Consider the following 9,790-nt stretch of genomic DNA (forward strand, 5'->3'; position numbering starts at 1 on the left):
GCTGGTCCTTCCAAAAGCAAATGTTGAATTTTATTTTGTACATTGACTCCTGAAATTCTTTGACATCATTCAAGCATTCCTTCATTCAATAAATATTTAATAATATTGATTATGTACCATGCTTGATATGTACCATGCACCAGAAGTACAGGGATAGAGTAGGATTAGAGTCATGAGGATGACATACATGTCCCTGCCTTCACGGCATTTACTATCTATTGGGAAATTCAGACACCAAACAGAGAGCCAAAATTATATATGAGCACTCTGAAAGGGTCAGCACAGAACACTGTGAAAGCATTTATTGATCGAGTGCGGCTATACCCTACTGGGTTTCGATTTGCAGGGTTTTATCTTGTGTCTTGCGAACATTCAGGCAAATATCCAATTTGGTGTCTCCTTGCTTCTAGTGTGACCAGCTCATCCTTGCTTGTATGGCACTTTCTGGGCTTGGGCACCAAAAATCTCATGGCCGGAGAAAACCTTCAGTCCTGGGCAACACCAAGATGGGTTACTTACACTTCTTACCTCACAAGAAGTTTGAAGTGGAGTAGTCTAGTTTTGTGTCCAAAAGTGTGAGCCCTTTAGGATAAATGACCCAAATCCTTCAAAAAAATCAATGCTGTGAAACAGTAACACCAAGAATAAAGAGTTGGAGGCACCTTCTTGATTAGAATGGACTAGAAGGACATAAAGGGAAAACGTAACATCTGACTCTTCATTGGATCTTGGTGTTTATTTTTAAGCATAAAGCATTATGGAATGGAACATTTCAGGGGAATGTGACTATGAACTAGATATTTGGTGCTATTTGTGGAACTGTAGATAATTTTCTTAGATGTGACCATGGTATTGCAGTTCTGTAGGCAAATGCCCTTCTTTTTAGAAGACCTGGGCTGGAGTACACAGAGGTCAGGCTACAATGATGGCAAAATTTTCACAATTTTTTTAGAAGACTTATTTATTCATCTTAGTGGGGGAGGGGGAAGAGGGAGAGAGAGAATCTCTAGCAGAATCCCTGCTGAGTACGGAGCCCTACTCGGGGCACTATCTCATGACCCTGAGATTGTGACCCGAGCCAAAACCAAGAGTCGGGCACTTAAACGACTGAGCTGCCCAGGTGCCCTAAATCTTTAACAATTATTAATGCAGTGGAATTTTCAGGCATGTGTATTTATTATTCTTTCAACCTTTCTGTATAAAAGTAATACAAAATGTTAGGAAAGAAGCCAGCAACCATCAAGCAGGTTAGGGTTTGAGATGAAGCAACTTCTCCTTGAACCAGAACATGATTCCTCTAGAATGGAAACAAGACTAAAAGGGAGGAAAATAATTGTGTGTCAGTGGTGTTGACTCTAGGCACATGGAGTCATCGTGAGCCTAGCAAAGATCCACATGCCCCAAACTTGGCACTGAAGCAGTCAAGGGAGCCGCTGACTGATGATCTAGACTTCCCAGTGGGTGGGTTCCTGAGCAAACAGAGGACCGGTGACCAGTTGTCTTGAACCTTTATCCAGGTCTAAGTTATGGGAAGAGCCTGAACTAAAACTGACACTCAGTTCCTGTCACCCCAAGGCATTACATTTTCTCCGCATCCGAGTTTATGGATTTTTTAAAAAAAATTTTTTTAAAGATTTTTATTTATTTGTCAGACAGAGATCACAAGTAGGCAGAGAGGCAGGCAGAGATAGAGGAGGAAGCAGGCTCCCTGCTGAGCAGAAAGCCCGATGAGGGACTTGATCCCAGGACCCTGAGGTCATGACTCAAGCCAAAGGCAGAGGCCTCAACCCGATGAGCCACCTAGGCACCCCTGAGTTTATAGATTTTATTGTCCTATGCCCTAAACTGCTGATTCCAGAAAGGAAGGTCTACCCAAGTAAGTAATAGCATCTTAGTCCCCCAGACACTCCCCAAGTATCTGTGAGCATATCCTGGTGTATCTCATATATCTGAACAGACAAGTGCAGCTAGGCATCACCTGGTGTCTACAGACTGTCCTACTGTCTCAGCACTTCTCTGCTAGACAGTGCTCTCTGCCCTGGACACAACTGTGTCCACCAGGTGCCACAGGCTCCCCCTGCAGCCAAGGAGGGACACAGGAAGTGTCAGAGCTATGAGGTGTTGTTCTATGCAGTGGCAAAGAATGCCTCCCCCTTTGTGGGTATGTTCAATCAGTGAGGTCCCAAAGTCATAGTCCTTCTGCCCAAATAGTTAAATGGGTTATAGGGAAACAAACTTTTTGGTTTTTTTTTTTAAGATTTTATTTATTTTAGTTTTTTTTTGGGGGGGGGAGAGAAGCAGAGGGCGATAGAGAGAAGCAGACTCCCTGCTGAGTGCAGAGTCAGTCGCCGGGCTTGATCCCAGGATCCTGAGATCATGATCTGAGCTGAAATCAAGAGTCAGGCGCTTAACCGACTGAGCCACCCAGGCGGCCCCTCAACCCTTTCAGGTTTTTTTGCTTGTTTGTTTGTTTGTTTTTAAGATTTGTATTTATTTATTTGAGAGAGAGAAAGAGAGAGAGAGCATGAGAGGGGAGAAGGTCAGAGGGAGAAGCAGACTCTCCCCATGGAGCCGGGAGCCTGATGCAAGACTCGACCCTGGCACTCCAGGATCCTGACCTGATGCTTAACCGACTGAGCCACCCAGGCACCCAACCCTTTCAACTTTAATGCACAAGCCTCAGCTTTCCTTGCACACTCAGATCTATAGCCTTGGGGTATAAACAAGGGTGGGCAGTGGGGCCTTGGCCCACATGCAAACACGTGTCAGACACTAAGCTATCCCCCAACTCACTCCTTCTTTCTGACAATGGAGTCTTTGTTAGTGGGTCTGGCTTGTGGTGCCTGGCTCTCACTTCCCTGGGATGACTATTCTCCTGGGAGGAGCTTGAGTCCCTCCTGCAGAGATGTCTGGGTCTTCTCTCTGGTTCTCTGTAAATGCCAGACCCATCTGAACCCGAGCTTGGGCCTACATTTTCTGTTCGTGTCTCCTGTTCGATGGGGATGCCTGAGTAAAAGATGGAGTCTTATTTGCTCTAAAATCCCTGCAAGGTGGCATGAGCCTGCCATGAAAGAGGCACTCAATTTATTTCTTTTGAAAGACCATACCACCACTAGAGCAGTGGTCGCCTGACTTCAGATGGAGACCAAAACTCAGATTGCTAGGGCCCCACCCCAGAGACCTGATTCATTAGATCTGGGGTGGGGGCCCCAGAACCTGTGTTATAACAAGCTCCCGGGTAATCATGATGTGGATGGTCCTGGAATCTCTCTGCCTCTATCTCTTGAAGGCTTGAGCCATGAACACTACTAGCCCTTCAGCTCCTTTGTGAAGATTAGAAACAGGCACCCTTTCCCTTCCTCCCTCCCTTCCTTTCTTTCCTTCTCTCTCTCTTTTTTTTTTTTTTCTTAAGATTTTATTTACCCTACTGAGCTGAGAGCCCTACACGGGCTCCATCTCAGGACTCAAGATCATGACCTGAGCCAAAGGCAGAGGCTTAACCATCTAAGCCACCCAGGCACCCCAACCTTTCCCCTTTCTAGCTGCACCAAGCTCAAGGCCAGAGGCACAACTCAGTGAGCTGACTTTAGGCTGTAATTTCAGCCCCTTTATCCCTTTCACCAAGCATGCTTGTGTTGTGCACAACATGCACCACTGTTTGCAGCAACCTGGTCTGAAGCCCGCTTCTGCTAGGAAATGGTACAACAGAGAAATTCCTCTCAGAGTCACCCAATATCTCAGTAAATTCTAGGAAAGTTCTAGGGTTGAACTGTGCTGGTTATTTCCTCTTGGAGATCAGGTGAGCCAGTAGGCAGTCTCCAGACCTGTTGAGGGGAGGGGCCTGAAGAACAGGAGCTCAGAAGATCTATCACAGAGGTCCTTAACCTTAACCACGTATCAGAATCACTTCGGGAGCTTTGAAGGATTCTGATGTCCCGGTCTCACCCCCAGTACCTAATTGAGTGGATTCTGATGCAGCCTGGGCATCAGAGTGTTTTAAAAACCCCCAGGTGATTCTAACAAGAAGGATCTCCAACTTACTAGAGCCCTCACCCCAATCAGAGAGATGTATCGGCCGCTCTGTGTCTTCCTAAGAACTGGAGGACCAAGGGTGGGCTCACGCTTCCGAGAGAATGCAGCTGGCTCTCTCGCTCTGTGTGGTACAGCTTTGTATAAGTTCTTCAGGCTTTTCCTCAGTAAGACACTGAGCACTTTTGTTTGTGCTTCTTGGCATTTCTGCCGATGACCAAACCCGTGCCATTTCTGAGCACTCTCCCAGCCCTGCACTCGCTTCCCTCCCCCTAGGTCAAATCCATCTATTTTTAGTGCCTCATACTCCCCATCCATTTGAGAAGCTCAACTTCCCCAAGGCATACATGGCAGGCAAAGCTTAAATACTCTCTCTGAAGTGGGTGCCAGTGCAATCTGATAGCGTGCCAAAAGGAAATAATGTCATAACAGCAAGATGTTACTTTCACATGGTAGGACCCAAACTTGACATGTGGTTGTTTTGGGCGGGGAGGGACCTCCAACTTAGGGGAGTGGGAGACAGTAGCTGAGAGCCTTTTGGAAGCCCCCACTGTTTTGTTCCACTTGCAGTAATGGCTGGACTTCCACTAACAATGCTGGTCATGCCGCCCTCACGAAGGGATGAGAAGAAAGAATAAAGAATCCAATGCTCCTCTGAGAACACGAACTCCTAGAAAGAGAGACCACATTCTAGTCCTTTTTAAATCCGACATCATTCTTAACCACATAATGTGTATACTTTTGTCACATAATCCGTGTTATGGAGTTGTCAGTTTTCAAATTCCAACTCAACACCAATCTATTGAGTGTCTACTATATCCTGGATCCTGACCTAGGTGCTTTCATCTGTTATCCCATTCAATCTTAGTAAATTCTCACATATTAGTGAGGACACAAGCTAAGCTGCTATAACAAAACTATCTCAAAGTACAGGATCAAACAGGGTGTGAGTTTCTTTTTTTCTTAAACGATGGTCCAGATTATGGTCCACTGAATAAGTCCAGGGCTTGGCTGTTGGTTCTGCTATCTTTAACATGAGCTGGGTACTCCCGTGCTTTCGTCCTCGGATCCTGCATGGCTGCTCTGGCTAATAGTTAAAGGGAAAAGTCCAGGGAAGCAGACCTGCGTTTCTAGAAACACAACCTGGAAGTGGGAGCAAACAATTTGCTCACATCTTTTTTTTTTTTTTTTTTAAGATTTCATTTATTATTTGACAGAAAGAGAGCACAAGCAGGCAGAGAGGCAGGGAGAGGGAGAGGGAGAAGCAGGCTTTCCGCTGAGCAGGGAACCTGATGTGGGGCTTGATCCCAGATCCCTGGGATCGTGCCCTGAACCCAACGCAGCCGTTCCTTCAACCAACTGAGCCACCCAGGCCCCCCAGTTTGCTCACATCCTATTGGCCAGAATTTTAGTTGCGCGGTTAGAGGGATTTGCAAAGCATGCTGAGAAATGCAATCTCTGATTAGGTGGCTGTGTCTCCATCTAAAACCTGATTTGTTTTTATTAAGCCAGGGAGGATGTATATTGATGCCAAGTCTCATAAAACACATCATGCACGTGGATGGGTATTGAAAGGGTCCGCAGACAAAAGGACGAGATACAAAGCGAAAGTTAAGCAGGGCTTTATTTCCCGCCAAGCATGGAGACTCAAACTGACCGGCCAGGGCCTTCTCTTGCAAAGAGGCAACCTCTCCCAGCCTCACAGACTAACTTTTATAGAGTAAAGGCCATGTGGTTGAGCCTGGCCACACACAGGTGGCCAATTGAATTGCATTCTTCCCCATGATAGTCATCTAATTCAGCCTATGACCTTGGCTAGAATTGGCGGTTTTTGTCTGGCGCCCAAAAGGCGGGGGCTCACACTCCCTGGCGGGTAATAAGTGTGCTTTTACTTGATTGGACGTCTCCACCGGGCGGAACCAGTCCTTGACAGGTAGGGAGGTAATACGTGCACTTTCACTGATTGGACGTTTCCACCTGGCCAGATACATCCTTGTATCTGGGCTCTGTTATTTTTGCCCAGCCTGACATGTCCTGGTGTCTGTGCTCCGTTATTGGGGCTATTTGGCCGTATTTCATCAGTTCTGTTTCCAAGCGCTTTCCTCTTGGGGGGAAGGGGCAGGTTCAATCTAAGTTTACTGCATAAACAACAAAATGGCTCGCTCTAGCTAAGTAGCTATGTGTTTGTTCTTTTTTTTTTTTTTTTTTTAGATTTTATTTATTTATTTGACAGACAGAGATCACAAGTAGGCAGAGAGGCAGGCAGAGAGAGGGGGGAAGCAGGCTCCCTGCTGAGCAGAGAGCCCAATGCGGGGCTCAATCCCAGGACCCTGGGATCATGACCTGAGCTGAAGGCAGAGGCTTTAACCCACTGAGCCACCCAAGCACCCCCATATCTTCGTTCTTAAAGAAGCTAGAAATGGACCATAATGAGGCTGATTTCCTGCCTAGAGAGGTTTTCTGTTTCGTCGGTGTATTCATAATTAAGATGGCTCTGAGAGCCTGCTTCAACTTTAAACAGTCTGCCATACTGAGCCCCCCCCCCACCAATATCCATTATTTAATTGACAATGGACGGAGAATGTTTGGGTCCTGCATTCAGACTGAGATTTTTCCTGGTTCAGAGGTGCTTAGAAGGTCACAGGGCGGCTTAGGCTCACAGATCCTGAACATCTGATGATCTGGGCCACATGCTGCGCTAGACGTCCTCTGCGATGTCATATGATGGACAGACCCAATTCAGTGAGGTAAGGACCATTGAGGGCATTTTACAGGTAAGGAAACCAAACAGCAGAAAACTTACGTAGCTGAGGTGTGGCAAGGCTGGTGGTGGGATCCAAGTCCCTTAAATTCGAGAGCCAGTGCTTGTCCACCACACACTACTGCGTATGTGCCAGATTCAAGACACCCTCCGTCGTTTTCACTGGCTGTGCCTCTTTGGACAGATTTCCGCTGTGGCCTTTAATGGGATAGGCACGTTCTGTTACTGAAGGCCATCTTTTCCAGGCTCCCTCCAGTTCCCAGTATTTGTGGATCATGTCTTAGTCATTTTACAAAATTAAGGCTAGCACGGGGCCTGGTGTTTGTTACATGCTGAAACAAATGATGACGTAAGTAAAATCACCCTCCTTCTGCTACAGTTAAAACCAGACCCTTTGCTGAACGCCCACCCCCATTTTACTGATTTTCCCTTTTAGTACTTGGCCCACACTCCCAATTTCCCCACACCAATATCTTATTCTAAGTCCTTGGTTTGTAATTCTAGTGCCAGGAGCACTCAAAAATATTTCCAGTTGATTCCCAAACATACTCATTTCATTTACTGAAAAGGTCTCCCAGGGTTGAATTTTTGCTTCAACCTAACCTCAGTCCATCCTGATGACTTGTTAATTAGCATTTCCTTTTGTTTCGTTTTCAGAAGCTATGGGGAAAACTATTTCCCACTTTGAAATTGTTATAAAAACGAGCCCTCAGGATTCCAGGGAAAGGGAATGATGCCAACTCCAGGCTGAGGTCATGATTTTGCTGAAGAAGACTCTGCCCATCATCTCCGTGCTGATGCAAACTCCTGCAGAGATGCTGGACACAGGCCTGGGTGGGACTGGTTCCCCCCCCCAACTCCCTCCGCACCCCCCACCCCACCGCAGCCCTGTGAAGGAAGGATCTGGAAATGAGAGGCGCCCTTTAAAAGTTCCTTCTGCAGTGGCACAAAGGTTGGGTGTGTGGGTAGGACAAACCAAATTGAATCAACAAACATTTGTAGATGCAGGTCTTTCTGCTAGACAGGATGGGGGCTGTAACAAGGACAGAGAGGTCCTGCTCTCAGTAATAACTTTACCCACTGAATCATTCGTTTAAGCATACAAGAAATACCAGTGAGCCTCATGTGAACTCACTTTCCCTATCTGAAGAGAGACTGAGTTGGATTCCTCCCATGAAGCCCTACCCGTCATGCAGATGGGGGTGTCTGTTCTTCCCTCTCCCAGGTATCATGCTAAACCAGCTACTACACATGAAAAACATGTGAAGTTGCTTTAAAAATTCTATGCAAGTTTGGGACGCCTGGGTGGCTCAGTTGGTTAGACGACTGCCTCCGGCTCAGGGCGTGATCCTGGAGTCCCGGGATCGAGTCCCACATCAGGCTCCCAGCTCCATGGGGAGTCTGCTTCGCTCTCTGACCTTCTCCTCGCTCATGCTCTCTCTGTCTCTCTCTCTCAAATGAATAAATAAAATCTTAAAAAAAAACATTCTATGCAAGTTTTGCATTCAATTCCAAGTACAAGCGGTGGTGTGTGTGTGTGTGTGTGTGTGTGTGTTTCTACACTCAGGGGAGCCCTGGCAGAAAGGTTCATTCTTGGGGATACCCATTCCCTAAAAGGAGGAGCTCAAGACTGGATGACGTCTGACATCCTTTCTAGATTCAAAATTCTTCTACGAGGAGTCAGAAATAAATAATATCAGAGAAAGCCTAGGTAGATCTATTAGAACCTAAGGGCATATTGATTCCATTATTTTTTCTAAACTCCAACCAAATAAATGCTTCTGCAGATGAGATTCACCCATTGACTGCTGGTTCTTAAGCAATAGGAGCCCAGGAGTCTCTATTTGCAGAACATTCCCCAGCAGACTCTTAACAGGCAATCAGAAACTCTGAGACAGGTATGTATGAATGCCTCATAAACTGTAGAGTCTGGTACAAATATGAGCCATCATTCTGGGTAAGGATATTAATCTTTGCTGTCTTTGCCACTCAGGAGGGTTTAAATGAGATAATGTGGATTGCTTGTAACATCAGGAACTAAAATTATCAGAACGGGAGATGTGGGAGGTCTGCAAGTCTCTCTCCTCTTGATCCTCATCACAGTGGGCCAGGTGTAGAGAAGTTCTAGAATCTCTATAGCCCCGGCGGGAGGCATGGCTTGCTCAGAACCGATCCTGGGCATTTCTTGCCTCTTCCTCCCTGGAGCTTAGACTCAGAATGTGAACTGTTCTGATATAGACCCCAAGGGTCTCTCTCTTCCTTCACTTAATCATTCTATGGCCCCTTCAATCAAAAGAGAGATCTGACAGGGGCGCCTGGGTGGCTCAGTGGGTTAAATAAAGCCTCTGCCTTCCGCTCAGATCATGATCCCAGGATCCTCAATCGAACCCCGTGTCAGGCTCTCTGCTGGGCGGGGAGCCTGCTTTCTCCTCCCTGCCCGTCTCTCTGCCTACTTGTGATCTCTGTCTATCAAATAAATAAATAAAATCTTAAAAAAAAAGAGAGAGAAAAAGAGAGAGAGAGAGATCTGACAAAGAAAGGGACAGGGCTTCCAGTCAAATCTTAAAAAGAGGGGCTGCCCTTGCTGCACTCCTGGGCCTCTCCTGGCCCCAGCCCAGAACCCCCGAGTCCCAGGATGGTGTGGTTTTATTTGTTTGTTTGTTTAAACAAGGACAGTGATTTCTAAGAGACCTCACTTCTTGAGCTTCTCTGATTTGCTTCCCTCTATCAAAATGTATTGGTCCAGGGGTCTGTTCTTTTAGAGCCCTCTAGAGGTTGGCAAATTAATATTGTAAATGATACTTAAGGAGGTAGATGAAGAGCTTCATGAAAGCACATTCAGGTTTTATTTATGTCTCTGCTTATGCCTCTGGTTTCTGGGTTGCTTGTTCGGGGTTGCTATGGAACTCAGTTAAAGCTAAATATGAACAGGGTTTTCCAACATACTGGCATTTCAGTAGCTCCCTTTATTCATTCAACAATGTTTGAGTGCTTAACTGT

Source organism: Neovison vison, chromosome 13, assembly GCF_020171115.1.
Source record: "Neovison vison isolate M4711 chromosome 13, ASM_NN_V1, whole genome shotgun sequence".
Lineage (NCBI taxonomy): Eukaryota > Metazoa > Chordata > Mammalia > Carnivora > Mustelidae > Neogale > Neogale vison.